General features: G+C 42.9%; 1 protein-coding gene and 1 non-coding gene across 2 annotated transcripts in view; one reads left to right on the forward strand and one right to left on the reverse strand.

Moving 5' to 3' along the window:
- Positions 1–20,567, reverse strand: part of LOC125483830 (probable G-protein coupled receptor 139) — a 91,051-nt gene that overhangs the window by 34,465 nt on the left and 36,019 nt on the right. The gene's annotated exons all lie outside the window — the stretch shown is intronic.
- On the forward strand, positions 363–434 carry trnaw-cca. Its single transcript has one exon. It is a non-coding gene; the product is annotated as a tRNA-Trp (tRNA).

Raw genomic sequence — 20,567 nt, forward strand, 5'->3', positions numbered from 1 at the left:
GAACCCAGTCCGTGTTTTTTTTTAAACCCCTCAAAGATCATTTATGTCTCGTTTTGTCTGTCCCGGATCCACCCCGTGACATACAGACTGGAATCAGTCGCCCCAGAAACAAATTTAGAGCCGAATGTATGGAGAAGAAGGAGTAAGTTCGAGGAGAGGGAAGTTGAGACAATGAAGTCGAGAAGGGCGGAATGAGGGAGCCAGAGGGACGGACAGACAGAGACGGGGGAAAGTTGTTTAGAGGGACAGAGGGAGAGAGAGAAACAGGCATTACGTTTTGATATTTGTTATCAGTCATAATTTAAAAATCATTGCGGTATGACCACTTCCTTAATTCCGCACAACAACAGCCACAAAAACGTGGGCCTGTGGCGCAACGGTAGCGCGTCTGACTCCAGATCAGAAGGTTGCGTGTTCAAATCACGTCAGGCTCATGGTGGTTGTTTGAAAGCTCAATTCCCCATGCTTCCAAATCGCGGCAGAGTTTGTTGCCTGGGGATGTATATTGGTCAATTTCTTCTTTCGATTGCATGTTAAATTTTGCTGCCAGATTCAGTTGTGTATAATGTTTCAGGTTTGTGGTGTATCCATTGGTTGGGCAAGCATTGTGAGGGCTGCACGGTGGCTCAGTGATGGGTACTGCTGGCTTATAGCCCCAGTTGCGTGGGTTCGATTTTACCGCTGGGCGTTTGTCTGTGTGGGTTTCCTCCCACAGTCCAAAGGTGTGTCGACTGGGTGGATAAGCCATGCTAAAGTACCCGTAGTGTTCAGACATGTGGAGATTTGCTGGGCTATAGGGGTTTGGGTCGAATGGCCCGTTTTCAAACTGTGCGGCTTCTATGATGATTGTATGAAATGCCCATTTCCCTCAGTTTGAGAAGTAAACCGTGAACTGTTTACCGTGGGGTTCAAATATACAGCCGTCTTCCTCTGAGCAGCTGTTTCGTTCAATTGGTGACAGCGCGGTGTGAATAAACATTACACTGATATTTTAGGACTTAATGTACAGACACCCAATTTTATGTTTCAGTCAATCAGGAGATTCCAGCTCCTTTTCTAATCGCAAAGTGACAGTGAGTTCAGAAAGAAATGTTTCCAAACAACAACCTGTCACTGAACACAGTTAAAGCAATGATTATTCAAAAACAGGAACGGAAACCATAGTCTGACGGCCCCTGTCCCCATTAAGGGTGAGCCTGAATTTTATAAACTGTGTCAGTAAATCCAATGACGGATACTTATTTGTTTCAATTCGTCATTTGACAAAATTATTTAACCTGTTGGACGCTGCTGTCTGAAACAGCGTGGGGAATAACTGAAGTGTCCGGACTTCACCTGACGAAGGATCAGCTCTCCGAAATCTTATGATTTCAAATAAATGTGTTGGACTATAACCTGGTGTAGTGCGGCTTCTGACTTTGTCCACCCCAGCCCATCACGGCACCTCCACATCATGATAAAGAAATTACGCAGTGATTCCGAGGACTGTTCAGTTTTCCATCTGGCGTGTAACATGCACTTTCGAGATGATTTCAAAATATCTTTAGTATTGTTGTGTGATATTCTGTTGTGCAACGTGTCCCAGCTGTGTCAATATAACCTTTGTCTAACTTCCCACATTCTATTGCTGGTACACGAGAAAGTGTTCTGATTCAGTATGTGGATGTTCCTGCTGGAGAAGGTGCAACTCTTGACCTACTCTTGGGAAATAAGGTAGTGGAGGTGACTGAGGGGTCGGTGGGGGAGCACTTTGGGGCTTGCGACCCTAATCCTATTAGTTTTAAAACAGTCGTGGAAAATGATAGACTGGATATAAAAGTTGATGTTTTAATTGGAGGAAGACCAATTCTGAGAGTATTAGGCAAGAAGTTTCAAAAGTTGATTGGCGGTGGATGTTTGCAAGTAAAGGGATGGTAGAAAATGGAAAGCCTTCAAAAATAAGCCAACGGGAATCCAGAGACAGTATGCTCCTGTTAAGGTGAAGGGCAAGGCTGGTAGGTGTAAGGAATGCTGGATGACTGGAGGAATTGTGGTTTTGATAAAGAGTAAGAAGGAAGCATATGTCAGGTATAGACAACAGAGATCGAGTGAATGTCTAGAAAAGTGTAAAGGCAGCAGCAGTATACTTAAGAGGAAGATCAGGAGGGCAAAAATGGTCATGGGATAGCTTTGGAAAATAGGGTTAAGGAGAATCAGAAGGGATTCTGCAAATACATTAAGGACAAAAGGGTAACTCGGGAGAGAGTATGGCCCCTTAAAGATCAGCAAGGCCGCCTATGTGTGGAACCGCAGGAGATGGGGGAGACACTAAACCATTACTATGCATCAGTGTTTACTGTGTAGAAGGATTTCGCAGATAGACGTGATGTGGTGGTGCCGGTGTTGGACTGGGGTGGACAAGGTCAGAAATCGCATGACACCAGATTTTAGTCCAACAGGTTTATTTGAAAAATCAAACTTTTCAGAGTCTTATTCCTTCTTCAGGTGTTGGTGAGAGAGGTAGTATCAGATACAAAAATTATAAGTAAAAGATCTAAGGTTCAAGCCACTGACGAGGATGTACTACACTACTCTAAGATGCTGTTAAATCTTTAATCAGTTAGAAGTTAGAAGGAGGACACTGATAAAACCTTTAGATCTCTCATGACAGTGACTTCAAAGTAATTCGGGGATTTACATAGACATATTAATCAATTAAAACCTTCTGACTGATTAAAGCTTTAACAGGTTTGTTCAGTGCATCCTCATTAGTGGTGTGACCCTTTGATCTTTTACTTATAAATTCTGTGTCTGATACTTGTGTTTTGAAATAAACCTGTTGGACTATAACCAGGTGTCGTGTGATTTCTGACCTTGGAAGATAGAGAACGTGGGGAAATAGATAGCAACAACTTGAAAAAAATGTCCAAATTGCAGAGGAGGATGTGCTGGACATCTTACAAAGGCATAAAGCTGGATAAATCGCTGGGACCTGATCACGTGCACCCTAGAACTCTGTGACAAGCCAGGGAAATTGTTGCTAGGTCACTTGCTGAAATATTTGTACCGTCGATAGCCAAAGAATAGGTGTCAGAAGACTGGACATTGGCTATAGTGGAGCCACTATTTAAGAAAGGTCGTAAGGAGAAGCTAAGGAATTATAGATTGGTGAGTCTGACGTTGGTGGTGGGCAAGTTGTTGGAGGGAATCCTGAGGAACAGGATTAACATGTGGAAATGCAAGGACTGTTTAGGTATAGTCAATATGGCTTTGTGCGTTGGAAATCATTTCTCACGAACTTAATTGAGTTCTTTGAAGAAGGAGCAAAGATGACTGATGATGGAACAGAGTGCTGGACGTGATCTATATGGACACAATAAGGCGTTCGACAAGGTTCCTCACAGTAGATGAGTTAGTAAGGTTGGATCACATGGAATGCAGGGAAAAGTAGCCATTTGGAAACAGAACTGGCTCGAAGGTAGAAGGCAAAAGGATGGTGATGGAGAGTTGCATTTCAGACTGGGGGTCTGTGACCAGCGGTGTGCTGTAATTTTGACGACACTGGATCCACTGCTTTTTGTCCTTTATGTACATGATTTGTATGTGAACATAGGAGTAATGGTTAGTGAATTTGCAGATGACACCGACATTCGAGGTGTAGTGGACAGTGAAGAAGGTTACCTCAGAGTGCAACTTGATCTTGATCAGATGGGGCAACGGACCAAGGAGTGACAGATGGAGTTTAATTTAAATAAATGTGACGTGCCGCATTTTGGAAAGGCAAATCAGGGGAGTACTTAGATACTTAAGGGTAGGGTCCTGGGGAGTGTTGCTGAACAAAGAGACCTTGGAGTGCAGGTTCATAGTTCCTTCAAAGTGGAGTCAGAGGTAGGTGAAGAAGGTGTTTGATATGCTCGACTTGATTGCTCAGTTCATTGAGTGTAGGAAATTAGGAGGTCATGTTGCGGTTGTATAGGACATTGGTTAGGCCACTTTTGCAATACTGTGTTCAGTTTTGGTCTCCCTGCTACGGGAAGGATGTTGTGAAATTTGAAAGGGTTCAGAAAATATTTACAGGGATGTTGACAGGGTTAGCAGGTTTCGGGCTATAGAGAGAAGTTGAATAGACTGGGGCTATTTTCACTGGAGTGTCGGAGGCTGAGGGGTGACTTTATAGAGGTTTTATCAAATCATGGGGGACATTGATAGGGTAAGCAGACAAGCTCTTGTCCTCGGGGTCGGAGAGTCCAAAACTAAAGGGTATAGGTTTAACGTGAGAGGGGAAATATTTAAAAGGGACCTAAGGGGCATTTTTTTTTCATGCAGAGGATGGTGCGTGTATGGAACGTGCTGCCAGAGGGAGTGGTGGACGCTGGTACAATTACAACATTTAAAAGGCATCTGGGTGGATATATTAGTGGAAGGAATTAGAGGGATGTGTCCCAAATGCTGGCAAATAGGATTCCATTAATTTAGGTTATCTGGCAGGCAGGGACGAGTTGGATGTGTTCGTACTGTATATGACTACCACACTATGACTCTGCAAACTCTAATTTCACTAAGAATCAAAAAATTGTCACAGCTCAGATGGAGCCATGCAGCTCACCTTAGCTATGCTGGCTCTCCACAATGAGGAAATGCGTGTCTCTTTTGGTTTCATTCACTTGCCTTCTCCCTGTAACTGTAAGCGGGACACTCTTGGCGGCATGGCGTGGGCTGGGAAGCCCGGAGAGGGAAACTCTCGGCGGCGGTATGCCGTAATACTGGAGAAGGAAAAGTTGGATTCTCTTTAAGTTATTTTCATTTTTCAAATTTTATTCTTAGTCAGTGTGAATGATGCCTATGTACAAGCGACATTACATACTTTCCACAGTGTTTTTATATTGAATGCTTGTGACTACAAAGGATATTTTGTTCCAACTCTGCACATTGTTGCTTTTAACATAACCATTTAATTCCCTTTTATATCGATTGAATCTGACTCTGTCACTCTCAGATAGTGTTTTCCAGGACGTTACCACTCCCTGTGTGTAAACGTTCTTTTATTTCTTTTCCTAATGGCTTTAAATCTCTGCCTAACAGTTATCGATCCTTTCAGACATGGGAACATTCTCACCCTCTTATTTCCTTTGTCCATAGCCCTCATATCTTGGAAATCTTCAATCAGACCAGCTTTCAGTCTCCTGTTCTCCAAAGAGAACTGTCTCAACTTTCCAATCTGTCTTCATTGCTGACATTTCTCATACACGGCACTATTCACGGGAACCTATTCAGCGCTGCCTCCGATCACTCCACTTCCCCGCTTCCTGATGTTTCACGCCCAGAACTGAGCGACAATGCAGCTGGAAGATTCACTCGGAGTCGGATTGTGTGCGCGCACATTATGAAACACTTGTTTTTGCTTTTAATAAGCGTTTTCCTTTGCCGTGTTTGCTACTATGATTGCTCTGCCCCATCCCCACTTCAGCCAGTCCGACCTCGTTTAGCGAAGCTACTTTCTCGAAAACTGATTGCAAGTCTTGGCAAAAGTGATTAATTTTGACTTTATTATAATGCCGACTGTTCAACACTCTTTCGTCAGATAGACTGACAAGAAGTGGATTTCAGCTCCGTTCGATAGAAACGCATAAAATGCAACAGAAGGGAAGGTTGGCAAACAGTGACGAGAGTGGGATTTGAACTCACACGTGCGAAGCACAATAGATTAGCTTACCATATGATCATATTTATCTCATATCTCCAAACAGCTGAGTAAACAGCGCAGAGCAGCAACTACTTCTCCTGGTATCAGTAAAATGATAAACAGCAGAGTACGGTTCTGAGAGTATGGTATGACGTCTGGAGGATGGGACTGGCGCGCTCTCAATGAGACACTTGCTCGCGTAAGTGAAACACAATTTTTAAAAAAATGCTCAGGGTCAAGATCTGTAGGATCAAATTCTGTGAAGAACTGAAGCCGATGGAATGAAAAGTCCCGTGACAGCGGGGACGTAACGTTATCTGTGAGGAATTGTTTTCCAGACTCGAGGAGAATACACAGTGTTGTTCCCAGGATTCAGTATTGGGCTTACCTCTCTTCCGGGCAGATATTAACGTCCCGCACGTATTCAGAGCGGCCAATTTCTAACTCCTAAACAGGCAAAACTGACAAATGAACTAAACAACGCAAAACGCCACAGCAACTAACGTCTTCCAACGGAGTGTGTTTCGGTTAACATCGCTGTTTGTCATTTTCCCGACTATGATGCTTCAAGAATTGTTGGTTTATATTCATAAAAGCTACTCTGGGCAAGGCTTGATGTCGCAACCTCGGCATTTCGCGCATCTGTCTCTGTGTGACTTCTTGCAATATTAATTGATCTCTTAATATGTTTCTTTAGCACATATTAGGAGGAAAAGGCGGGACTAGCTGGCACGGCCGTGACTCGAATTCAAGCCGAGATTGCTATGGCCGCAACACAGAGTATTAACTACAACGCAATCAGGGCGCCACATATAGACCAGACAGATAGCAAAAAATAATTGCGATGCTAGAGAGTATGCCAGGAGCAGCACCAGACGCACAATATGAATAATTGCCAAACAGCAGATTGAGATGGGGAACACAGAATGGCAGGAATCTTTGCAATTCGTGGTCCGAGAGGTTATGAAAGCTCCGTGTTGAATCTGTAAAAGATTGAGATGAATTGATTTCTACAGATTAAAAACATTAAGAGCTCATGGGATAGTGCAGCAAAATAGTGTTGAAGTAGAAGATCATTCGTGATCTCATTGAACGGTGTGGTGTGCTTGAAGTTGGCAACTTATGTCTGTGGGATGAAAATCAGTTGATAGAATTGTTTCGAATTGAAGTGTTCACTGTATTGAGGAAGCTGAGGAAGATACAGGGTAAACTCATTCAAATGTGACTGACGGAGCAGCAAATACCTTGCCTGCGGCACTAGTGAAATTGTGCAGCACAGAGGAGAAATGTGACACATAGAATTTGGGTTGTTGGGCCCAGCATCCTTTCAGAAGACAGGGCTTACTTGGATGGAAGACATCAGAACGAATGTGGATGGCGTTTACTGGTATATAAAGGCATCATAAAAAAAAAGCAGGAACAGGATTTACTCGGATTTAAAGACGTTAGAAAGGACACAGACAGGGTTTACTCCGATATAACGACATTTTTCAAGGACGGGGTTTACTGGGCTGATGGAAAAGATGAAGGAACACGCGCGGGTAGAAAACAGAAGGGACTGAGTGGTGACCTATTGCCAATTTACCAGATGGTGGGACGTTGGTGAGACCAGGCCAGTGGGAAATACCCCGTTTCGAATGAGTCAATAACAATAGTTCAGAGATTCAAAGTCAACGATGAACAATAAAGAAAGGTTTGGAGCAACATTTTTATTTAGTCAGAGCTATTCAAATAGGGAACGATTTTCGAGAAAAAAAGGTGATTCCTGAATTTTTAACAGGCAAGTGTAATAACTAGATAAGTGTAACCGAATATGACTACGTACAAAAAGAGCTCATGGTTTTCATAGGTGTGGCAGCCTGTTCCACGTGAACTATTAGAAATTGCAAAAGAACTGAGCTGTTTGGTTTAGCTCTCCAGAACTCTCTGTTCTTTACCACAGCACTTAAATTGTCTTTTCAACTTGGCACCAAAATTTGATGACAACATTCAAAAGGCCCATTGAGATAAACAAATTCCCTTCGATTGGTATAATGACCTGTGCGAGTTTGCAAGAAATTGAATAATATGAAACAGACTAAATAGCCATTCCCAGAATTTAAACCAGTGGAGGATCAGAAATATAAGAATGGTCAGTGAACTAAAACCCCAACTCTGTTTCTCTGTCCACAGATGGTTCATCACTTGGGGAATATTTGCAGCTTTTTGATTGATAATTGAAAAATTTCCCAGAGATAGAACACTGCCCAAAATCAGAAACTTTTTTTCTTCTGATAAATTCCGTTTTGCTCAACATTGCTGTATGGTATTTCCCACAAGCTGATGCCCCAATAATCCCTGCTCCATATCACTAAAAGCTGCTCCGGATGAGGTTGGAGCTCACAGCCTCGGCATGTCACGCGCCTCTATACCGTCATAGAAGGATCGCGCGCTCACCGATTGCGTCACTGGAGCCACAGAGTAGCTCTGCGCGCTCAATGCCATCCCCATTTCCGGTTGTATCTTCGCGGCTGCGCCACTGCGTTTCTCTGGTTCCGGGCCTGTGAACTGGGATAATATCGTCGTCTGCAGCAGTGGTTACTTCCTTGTGTGAGGGAACCAGTGAAGTAACCGATTTTAAACTGCATCGCCATTGAAAAATACATTGCAACACTCGCCTGCACTATCGCCGAAGTCTTTGATATTTTGTAGAAATTTATCAATCTCAGTCTTTAACATACTCACTGATGGAATTTCTGGGAGCATCATAGTTAAAGATTCCAGCCTACTGTGAATCCTCACATTACGGTGCACTGCTTGGAAAGTATTCGTGTTGTGTAGCTGGTGCTGTTCCAAACATATCCTCTGCCACTGTCGTTTTTGGCGTAACAAGCATCCTCCAATGTGTGGCGCCATGATCGTGTAGTGGTTAGCGCTCTGCGTTGTGGCTGCAGCAACCTTGCCTCGAATCCGAGTTACGGCAATGGGTATTTGTTGGAATGTATTTCATTCCTTAAGACTTGTGCTGCAGAAATGCATCAAACACTTTTCCGTGAAAATATTCTTCGAGGAGATGACATTCTTCTCTCAAATCCCCGCTTTCTCACATATCTGCGTTTGATGAATCAGAATTCAAACCCACTGCTTGGAGATTTCTCTCCCTCCCACAATCACGAACTCTCCTTTATGTCCCTCCTTCCAGTTCACCGAGGCACTGCGCAATCTAACATCTGTTTTCACATTGACATCGTTCACACTGTCCTGTTGAGGTCATTGTTGCTGTGCGAACGTGCCCCGTCTTACCACCAGGAACTTTAAACCAATCGATCCTTTTAGATACTGTGGTTGCGAGATCAAAACTCATGTAGCATCTTTTACTGACATGGGCCAATGATTATTGGAACATCAGACTTAGGAAAACGACGCAGGGCAACATTGAGCAAAACAGACTTCATCGGAAAAGACCAGTTTCTGTGGCTTTCTGCATCATTTATTTCATTTGTTCATTCGGCGAATGCTAGAATATTGTGTGCAGTTCTGTAATTCACATTATTGCGGAGATGTGATAGCACTAGAAACGGTGCAGAAGAGATTTACCAGGATATTGTCTGGGCTGAAGAGTTTCAGTTACGAAGACAGTTTGAACAGACTGTGATCGTTTTCCTTAGAGCAGAGGAGATGTACAAAGTAATGAGTTATATTGATAGGGTAGACTCAAATAAACGCTTCCCCTTGATGGAGGGATCGAGCACCAGGGGCCATCGATTTAAAGTAAGAGGGAGGAAGGTTTGAGTAAATGTGAGGAAAAACGTTTTCAGCCAGCGGGTGTTTGGAATCTGGAACCCACTGCCTGTAAGTGTCCGAGAGGGAGATATCATGATAACTTTACGAAGCATCCAGATGTGAATTTGTGATGCTAATGCATTGCCGGCTGTGGGCTCAGCGATAGAAATAGAATTCGGATATTTAAGCGTTTGTATTTGATTGGTACACACGTAAAGGGCTTAAGGGGAAATTGGGCTTAAGGTCCTAGGTAGTGTAGTGGTCAGTTTCCCCGCCTCCCTCGCGGGGGACTGGGTTTCACTTCCCGGCCGAGGAGAATACAAGAATTTGTTGGGACCTTTCAGCGAATGGGACCCAGTTTCGATTTCACCTTCAACTGATGTCTGCGTGCAGTTTGCACGTTCTCACCATGTATGCGTACGAGTATTCCAGTTTCTTCCCCCAGTCTAACCTTATGCAGGCCAGGAGAATTGGCCATGGGAAATTGCTCCATTGTGTGCAGGCCAGGTAGTTCAGCCATGGTAAATGCGGGTTTATAGCGATTGGCGGGTGTCACTATCTTATACTTGGCTCTGGGTGAGAATGGTCACTGCTTCATATCGGGCTCTGGGGTATAATGTTCACTCTTTCATGTTGGGCTCTGCGAGAGAATGCTCAATGTTTTATATCGGACTCTGAGAGAATGTTCTCTCGTTTATATTGGGCTGTGGGGGAGAGTGGTCACGGTCTTATATCGAGCACTGGGGCAGAATGTTCACTGTTGTATATCGGGCTCTGGGGGAGATTCGTCACTGATTTATATCGATCCCCATTCTACTTCTCCTGTACTTTCGCGGGTATGATATGCGCTGCAACAAATACCTGCAGCCCTTCAATCAAAACAAAAATGAATGGCAAGCTGGACGTATATTTTCAGACTCGGTGACCAACAAATGCTATGTGTCTGTGAGAATGTATATTTCGAAAAAGAAAATACGAACTTCACGACATTTCTGGGATTTAGATTTTCACGTTGGAATATGATTCGGTCCCTTTTTCGAAACAGAATAACTTTCCGGTGTAAGTGAAACATGATCAGCACCGGACTGCAGGGAAAATGCACAAAGCTGAGCGAGCCGCGTACAAGATGTCACCGTGAAATTTACGTATAGCTATTAAACTTGTATTGCAAAATAAGCAGTCGGAAAAAATCCTTTGTCTTGAAAGATAAGCAGGTTTAGACTCCGAGAGGGGCAGGTCCCATTGCGAAAGTGTTCTAAAAGCAGTGAAGGTACCAACCGCATTATAATTCCTTTCACTTTCCCTGTCTTTCTGCTTAGACGGGCATATTGCATCGAAGATTTCCGCTTTTGGGCAGGAACAAATACCAGAAGTCACACAACACCATGTTATACGAGCGATTGTCTCAAAAATGATTTTTTCGATGTTGCTACGGGAACACAACAAAGTCAAAGGCGCAGGGAAAGACTTCGAGGATCCTTGTCCTGCTCGTCCATTTTCTTATCCACTCGTCTATGTCCGGCTACAATATCAATTTCTCACCAGAGGCCGATACCCTTTACATCAAAACAAAAATCAATGGAAAGCTGAATGCTTCTTGCGAGACTCAGGTGAGCAACAAATGTAATGTTCCTGTGAGAAACTATAAATGGGTATGCTTCGATAAAGAAAACATGAAATGCACGACATTTCTGGAATTTAGATTTTTGCTTTCGTAAATGATTTGGCTCATTGCTCGAAACAGAACGACTTTCTAAGCATATTGACAGAATGTAAAAGGTGATCAGGGACGTCAAAGAGGTGCTAACAGCACGTGATTGCTCTTCTCAATGTGAAAAGCTCCGAGTCACCTTCAAGTCCCTTGTTGTTGACTGAATAAGATAGAATTTGCTTCACCAGAGCTGCATGTGCCTCACTTTCTTATTCCTCTCTATTTAGATTTTCTTACTCCTCTCTGATAGCAAAAAAAATGGATGCAATGTCATTTGGTAGCCTGACTGTCATAACCTCAGTTTCAATTCCAACACAACTTAGATTTCAGAGCACACCTTAGAATTAGTGACTCTAAGAGAGCGTGAGTCAAGAGGTTCATCTGATCCCGAAAATCCATTCATTCTCGTTGTTGAACAAATGATCCGCTGATGTGTCCAGCGCTAAGAATTGCCGACATGTTTCTCTACTCCAAAACATGATCGAAGACTTCTGGTTTTGATTCACGCACTTTCAGATATGGCAGACAGTATCGGAAGTAGGCGTCTGAGAGTCTAATTTGAGATGTATTTTAAAGAGAGAGTAAATCAGGAATCCGTGGTGCACTGTGACACCAACAAATCATGCTTTTACTTGGCATCGAACCAGGACGCCTTCGCACGTAAAGCAAATGTGAAACTATTACTTTGCAGAAATTATCAGAGCACGCCAAGTGCACTCTTAATATTGATGACCATCTGTGCAGGACAAATGATTGCATATTCAAGACCAGGGAGGATAGAAATTTTACAAAACTTGGCACTGCAGTTAATTGGAATTATATTCCTTTCGCCGTAACAGCGAATTTTTGCGCCCGCTGACCTTCATACAGCATTGAAATTTGCAGCCATTCATGTTTTACTTTTCATTTTGAAATATATTGATATCGTCCAGCCTTGTTGGCATTATTGAGAAATAAAGGGAATCACGTAAAATTGCTCAGAAAATATTCACAAGGATGTTGCCAGAGTTGCGCAGATTGAACTGCAGGGCGAAGCTGAATAGGCTGGGCCAAATTTCCCTGCAGCGTCAAAGGCTGAGGAATGGACTAAGCGAAGTTTATAAAGTCATGAGGGATATGGACAGGGTGAATGGTCGAGGTCTGTTTTCACCGGGAGGCATATATTTAAGGTGAGAGAGGAAAATTCAAAAAGTAGCTGAGGGGCATTTTTCACGCAGAAGGTGGTGCGTAGATGGAATGAAGCTTTTCGAGGCTGGTGAAATTACATCATTTCAAAGGCATCTGGATGCGTGCAGGAATTGGATGGGTGCAGAGGAAATAGGGCCAAATCTTGGCAAATGGGGCGAGATGAATTTAGGATAACTGGTCGGCATGGACAAGGTGCGCCGAAGAGTGTTTCTGCGCTGTCCATCTGGACGACTCTGCAGTTGATGGATGCCCGGTTTAATTCTTTGTTTGCTGAGCTGGTTGTGCTGTTCTCTGTGGCGCAATCGGTTCGCATCTTTGGCCATTGAACCGAAAGGTTGGTGATTCGATCCCACCCATAGATGATGAGTTCCCACACTTTTAACCCTGATGACCATTCTCCTTAACAGGTTTTCAGTGAGGATTTTGGCCGCAAGAAGATAACCATGTGAGCTCCTCAGATATCAAGCGAATCCCCAAACAGACAGCTCTTAATGCGCAACCGAAGCAAAAATGACAAGGCGAACGCTGATCCAGACACGCCAAAGCGTGCATCCTGTCTATGAGACACCTTGACTTGTCTGTGTCACGATCTGCTCACCCAAGTGGCAGCGGGGCAATTCCAAACTGCGCTTCCGATTATACTCCCAGTTTAGTCCAATGCCACTTTCCGGAAAGAATTCAAATAAGGAAAAAAAAAGAACATGATTAGAAGGACCCATGAGAAGTGAAGATTAGCAATCAAAGTCTCGAAGAGGCTGGGTTTCCCTTCTGATCAACAATGCGGGTGTGCCTGCACGGCAACGATTGCAACAGATCGAGGAGGCGGCTCATCAGTTCCCTTCTCCAGGACAGAAATGAAGGAAATAAGAGAAATTTAACAAAATTTCACATCGCCACAACAGCAAATAGCTGCGAATAGAATTCATGCAAGATTTGATTTCACAGCAGCAGTGGTATAACGATCTCCATTTGCTTTCAGTGAAAAGGGTGAACAACGCATCTTGCCTGGAACATGAAGTAGCAGTGCAGCCTGCTTGTTCCCGATATCATGCTGGAGACATTCCATGCCACTGCACCATGCAAGCACAGCCTGGACGCTGACCCGATGGAGGATCTGTGCTGTCCCATACCATAGAACAGTCTGCGAGCAGCAAAGACATTTTGTTGCGTTCAACTTAAACGCAACTCAGCCCGACCATGCTTCAGCATCACCTCCGCCTCCTCAGAGACTGACACCTCAGTCCAGTGCCTAAGGCCACGGCGAGCTGTTAGCTCAGATATGGCATTTTCCGATGTTGATACTGCAACACAACAACAGCGAAGGCACAGGGAAAGGCTTCGAGGATGCCTATCCGGCTCGCAGATTATCTCAGCTGCTCGGGTATGCCTGGTTACAATATCAAATAACCCCCAGATACCGATTGCCCATCAATCAAAACTAACATCAATAGAAAGCTGTATCTGCCTCGTGAGACTCTGTTGAGCAACAAATGTACTGCGTCTGTGAGAAACTGTGTTCGGTTATGCTTCGATAAAGAAAATATGATCTGCACGACATTTCAGGAATTTAGATTTTCGCTTTGGAAACTGATTTTGCTCATTGCTCGAAACAGAATAACTGTCGCGTTTACACATAACGTAAAAAGCACCAGACGACAGGGAAAATGCACAAAGCTGAGCAGTCCATCGTGTACTAGATGATACCGTGCAGCATACTTACAGTTAACGCACCTGTTTTGCAGAATAAGCGATTCAAAGAAAGTCCTCCATCTGAAAAGCTGAGTTAGCATTAGAATCCGAGAACGACAGATCATGTTGCGAGGCTGTTCGAACCTCGATGTAGGAATGAGTTGCCTTTCCCTTGTCTTTCTCCTTAAACGTGCATTTTTGTCTGCGGAGCTTTCCCGACCTGGACATGAGCAAGTGTCAGACGGCTGCCGCTGAGTTGGAAACCTGTGGGAAACGAAGGAATGCGACTCACTATATTTTGCTCAACTCCACCTTGCTTATTTGGGGATGAACAAAAGGCAGTTTCTAAACTTATTGACAAAACGTAAACGGCGAACAGAGACGTTAAAGAGGTGCTAACATCACGTGATTGCTCTTTCTTCCAGATGTGAAAAGCTCTGTGTCACCTTCACGTCCCTTTTTGCTGACTCTCAGATAGAATTGCTTCACCAGAGCCGGACGTGCCGCGCTTTCTTATTCCTACCTATTTTGATTTTCTTACTATTCTGCCATATCATAAAAATGGATACAATGTCATTTGGTAGCCCGACTGTCTTTCCCCCAGTTTCAGTTGCAACATGACTTAGGTTTCAGAGCACACGTTAATATTAGTGACTCTGTGAGAGCGTTAGTCAAGAGGTTTTTCAGATTCCGTAAATCCATTCATTCTCGTTGATGACTGAATGAGACGCTAATGTGTCCAGCGCTAAGAAATGCCAACACGTTTCTCTACTGCAAAACATGATGGAAGACTTCTGGCTTTGATTCACGCATATTGAGACATGGCAGACCATAGCAGAATTAGGCATTTCAGAGACTAATTTGAGATGTATTTGAAAGAGAGGGTAAATCAGGAATCCGTGGTGCACTGTGACACCAGCAAATCAGGCTTCTACTTGGCATTGAACCAGGATGCCTTCTTACGTGAAACAAATGTGAAGCTATTACTCTGCAGAAATTATCAGAGCATGCTAAGTGCGCTCTTAAAATTGATGACCATTTGTGCTGTACAAATCAGTGCATATTCAGGACCAGAATGGATAGAAACTTAACAAAACTTGGCACTGCAGTTAATTGGAATTGTATTCCTTTCACCACAACAGCAGAGATGACCGAATAAATTCAAAACAAGGGTGACTGCCAAGAAGAGCACGCAGCAACGCTTCGTCTATATTAATACAGAGGCCTGTGGTTGGTCAAAAGAAGCAAACGCTGCTGTTTTTGCCTGGGTTTGAAGCAGGGACTTTTTGCCTTTGAAGCAAATGTGATAACCACTACACTACAGAAACACCATATACCGGCCCCATTCCCGCCGACTTTCATACAGCATTGAAATTGCAGACATTCACGTTTTACTTTTCATTTTTAAACAGATTGATGTAGTCCAGCCTTGTTGAGAAACAATTATTGAGAAACAAAGAGAATCACGTAAAATTGCTCAGAAAATATTCACAAGTTTGTTGCCAGAGTTGCGCGGTTTGGACTGTAGGGTGAAGCTGAATCGGCTGGGCCAAATTTCCCTGCAGCCTCGGAGGCTGAGGAATGGACTTAGAGAAGTTTATAAAGTCATGAGGGATATGGACAGGGTTAATGGTCGAGGGCATATAGTTAAGGTGAGAGGGGAAAAGTTAAACAGGAGCTGAGGGTCATTTGTCACGCAGAAGGTGGTGTGTGTGTGGAAGTTGTGGAGGCTGGTGAAATTACAACTTTTTAAAGTCATCTGGATGCGTGCATAACTCGGAAGGGTTTAGAGGGATAAGGGCCAAATGTTGGCAAATGGGGCTAGATGAATTTAGGACAACTGGTAGGCATGGGCAAGGTGTACTGAAGTGATAATATCATAAAAATATTGAAACTTTCTGAAACAAAATACATTCAGAAGTGGAGAAGCTTTTCCACAGTTTTACAGGATAATGGTGAGGCCACATCGAGACAGCTGTTGGCATAAAGACATTAAAAGCAGTCCAGAGAAGATTCACTCAACTAACTCCCGTGAGGAGCGTTTATTTTCGGAGGAGTTCTTGATCAGATTGACCCTGGATCTTGGGTGGCATTGTGGTTCAGTGGTTGGAATTGCTGCCTCACAGCACCAGGGACATGGATTTGATTCCACCCTCAGGGAACTGTCTGTTTGCATGTTCTCCTCGTGTCTGTGTGGGTTTCCTCCCACAATCTAAAGATGTGCTGGCAAGGTGTATTGGCTCCATACCGTTTAGGGATGTGTAGTCTATGACTTCAGGCGAATAATACTTGAACTTTTTTAAACCTATAATATTCTGAGCAGTCGTTTCAAGTTGAATGCTGAAACGAATTTCAATTTGTGCGACAGATTTCCGCTCGTGGATGGACTATAAAACTGAAGAATATCCCAATTAAGAAAATTGTAATTTCTTTTAATCTCCTCAAAGGGTCGTGAGTTTGTGTAATTTTCTTCCCAGAGAAGCTGGAGGGCAGGTTATTAAATATTCTTAAGGCAGAGGCAGACACATTTCTGACTAAGAATGACAGACTAACGTTATAAGGGTAGGCAGGAATTTGCATTTAAGGCTGCAATCAGATCATCCATGATCGTATCGCTTGGCGGAGCTGGTTCGAGTTATCCAGTTACTTACTCCTGATCTTAGTTTCTACAGCGTCTTTTGTAGGGAAAGATAATGAAAGCATTCTCATGACCACGAAGGCTCTACCTTTCAGAATGATGGGCCTGACTTCCAAATGTGAATTTTTACCAGCATTGGGAAAATGCTTGAAAAGTTTCATGGTCTTATAGGGAGATACAGACGGAGAACGAAGGGAAAACGTCATTAAAGCTGCTTTAGAAATCGGATCGGGTCTAACGAATGTATTTAATGGTGCAGATTCCTTTCCTTTGTTTTTGTGAGTTGAGTTTCGTTAGCAAGGCCACTATTTATTGCCTGTGATTAATTTCCATTCAGAATATGGTGGTGAGCCCCCGTGGTCCTGATGCAGGGACACTAAGAGATATGTTAGAGAGAGAGGCACAGGATTCTGAACAAGTGTCAGTGAAGGGCAATGCTATAGATCCAAGTCAGAATACTGTGTTACCTTGGAGATTGTATTCCCCACCACGTGATGCTCACAAGCCATGGAAGTGGTGAGAGTACATTTTCAGTTTTCAGGGCGCACAAACAAGCCCTTCAGCTCAATATGTCTATGCCAGCCCAAAACACCAAATTTTATTAATTCCACTTACCTCGAAGTCCACAGTCTGCTAAGCCCTAACATTTTATGTGCTTATCCAGCTACTATTGAAATGTTGTGTTATCTGTGAGCTGAGCTGTTAGTTGGTCTTTTCTTTTAATTTATGCGTGAAGTGAGTTCTGCAAATAGATCACACAGTTTTAAAGACACCGATCAATAAAACTCTCTGCCTTGTTCAATAATGGTGAGAAAATCGGAGTTTACGTTTAATTCATTTGGAAATTTAAAGTAGCGGGACCAGCAGTAATTGCCCTTGAATTTCGAGTCCAGTTTGTGTTGATGCATCCACAGTGCTGTTGGGAGGGAACCCCTGCAGTGCATGTTGCATGGCAGTGTTGCTGGGAGTAAGTATTACTGGTGGTGGAAGAAATTTAAAATGTTGTTGCATCTGTGCTAATACAGGTACGAGAAGATTTCCTATCATACTCCTGCTTGGTGCCACGTAGATAATGGATAGGTTTTGAGGAGCTTTAGGAACTTTAGGAAGTGAGCTGTTCGCCACAGAATTGCTAATATCTGACGTGTTCATTTAGATTGCTGGTCCAGTTGACTTTCTGGTCAACATTTATGCACGGGATATTTGCCTTTGGAGATTAATTATACCACTGAATATCAAGGGAAGGTATTTGCATTCTCTCCTGTTGGAGATGATTGCTGCTTGATCATTCAGACGAACTTTTCTTGTTAGGCACGCATCAGCCAAACCCGAAAGATGTCTACACATTTCAGAATAGGGACGTTGACTGCTGAAGTACCTGAGGATTGTGAATCGGTGCTGAGGAGAGAGTTTCAGTTCAGTTGGGTTGCTGGTGTTTTCCTCCCTTTTCAGTGTGGTCTGTTAGTTTGAGAGCATTCACAATCCAGGCTCTCGCACAAACATTCTCTTTGGAAACACATTTTTACCTAAGAAAAACGTGGAACAGAATCATGGAAACAGTCATAAAGGTCATTAGCACTGCGGTAGAGGGGAGAGTAGTAACAACTGGCAGGAAAACTGAACCATTTTTAAAGTAAGTACATGGGAAGAAGGAGTTTATTCTTCTTTAGAATAATAACCATGTTACAGCTATGAAAATGTTGAACTCAGTGGCACAGAAATTGCACGATCAATCCTCTGAAAGGAACTGATTGAAAATAATGGGGACCGCAATCTCAATGTAATGTCGTGTTCCGAATGAAGGTTGGGGTCACAAGCATCCAGTAAGGTCTTACCTATCTGAAACTACAGACCAAACTTTGAAAATATAAAATGTCTTGATATTTTGAACAGGACATATTTATCCATGAAATTTGGAGGGCACTAGCAAGGGCAGAGTTTATTTGTCATCTCCAATACCTTTGGAGAAGGTGAAAGAGAGCTGTCTTCTTCAACGTATTCTGTATAAATGGTGCAGGTGTACACACAGAGCTGTTTGTAAAGGGATTCCAAGGTTTTTAACGAATGATAATGATAGAACAGCAAATTGGTCCCCAATCAGAATGGCATGTGACTTGGAAGACAACTTGCAGGGGTTATTTTCCCATTGTTCACTCGAGGACATTACCAGGGCAGAATTTTCTCCAAATCACACTAATCACAGTTTTGCTCAGGGACCTTCATGCTACACTCAATCAAGTGCTACTTTGGTGACAAAGAAAGTCACTCTGATCTCACCTCAACTGACGTTGGAACATCAGTTGAAACAATAAACAGCAAAAGGACAGAACACGGATTGTTTGAACAATGTACTCACTGCCCTCACAATATTCAAAAGAAAGTTGATGCATGGACTGCCGATTCTGTGAGGAGACATTTGTCCTATTTGTGATGAGGCTGTTTGGTCAAGCACCATGTCAGAGGGATAGAAAGAAGCTCCACTTGAAACAAAGCCATCCCATTCCCGGTGTATCAGATAATGGCAAGCACACTATTATCTATTTTTATTGGACATTGATCATTTCAACCTCATCATTCACTGATGATCAATAGTAATGCAGAAAGCAACATTGCAAATGGACAACGCAGCAGAATCATATAACCTGTGAAAAGAAAACATCCATCATTCTCCCTCCCCACGGAACTTCACTAAGGCAATTGGCTCTGGGAGATAAGACCAATAGCCACTGATATCAATGCCCAGTTATTGTTGTGAACTGAACGTGCTGTATTGAAAGGGTTTAACTGGAACTGTTTGTTCAGTGACTGTGATTGATGTCAGTCTCCATGGATTCTAACTGTGTCACTGGAGGCTTTCCCTCTCCTATTTTTAAAGGGACTTCATTCAATGAATTATTCCGTAATAGCACCTCCAACACTGACAGGGAACAGCAGCTACAGAGACAGGTTGAGGAGAGATCAGATTCTGAGAACAATGGACTGGAATATCACAACAATGGATCAGAACCTGAGAACGATAGACTGGCATGTTACAACAATGGACAGGAGTTTATCCTGGGGTCTTCTGTATCTTTCCTGGCATGGGTTAACATTACCATGGCGGATATTAGGTGTGCTGATGATTATTCAGGTGGGTTACTATCCCATCCTCGCTGTTGTTGGTGTTCCTGGTAAGTCTCTCTATCTCTGTCTAATTATTAATTCCATAAACGATGTTGAACTTCATTGCTGTTTCTGTCATCTTTATTTGGAAAATACAGAATTATTGTCTTCAGTTTCAGTTATAAACTCCATTCAATAACCTGAAAACAGTACTGTTTGCAACCTCGAGGACCTTTTTTGCCCTGAACTAATTTATGTTTCGGTATTTTCTCCATCACCAAATCTTTCCACTACCAGCTCCTTAATATCCTCAGTCTCCAACTCTGCATTAGTGTTGATGCTGAATTATCCACGCCTTGGTAAAATTCAGACTTTACTGTTACAGCTCTCTTGCGACCACTCTCCCTGGGTCACAAGTATTTCGATCACAAACTCGTTCCTGTCTCAAATTACTTCATGATAGGGACACCGCATCAGAATGGTAATGTCACTGACAGGATTGTTACACTAAAGACACTGTCTCAAATACTACCACATCTGATAAAAGATCTTAAATGCAAAAGATAAGATTGGAATAAAAGTGAATTTCACTAATGGCAAACATAAAACCAGCAACATCTTGGTCAAAGGCCTAGCTGTTTATATATATATAATATATATATAACTTAATAATAATATATAGTATATATGTAATATATATATAGTTAATAATAAATATATCGGTCAAACTCAACTTAGTAACAATGGACTGAGGAGCAGGAGTGTGTGATTAGACGATATGACCCGGCTGCACCAGGCACTAAGATTGTGGCTTA

This window comes from Rhincodon typus, chromosome 8 (assembly GCF_021869965.1).
Source record: "Rhincodon typus isolate 14 chromosome 8, sRhiTyp1.1, whole genome shotgun sequence".
NCBI classification, from domain to species: domain Eukaryota; kingdom Metazoa; phylum Chordata; class Chondrichthyes; order Orectolobiformes; family Rhincodontidae; genus Rhincodon; species Rhincodon typus.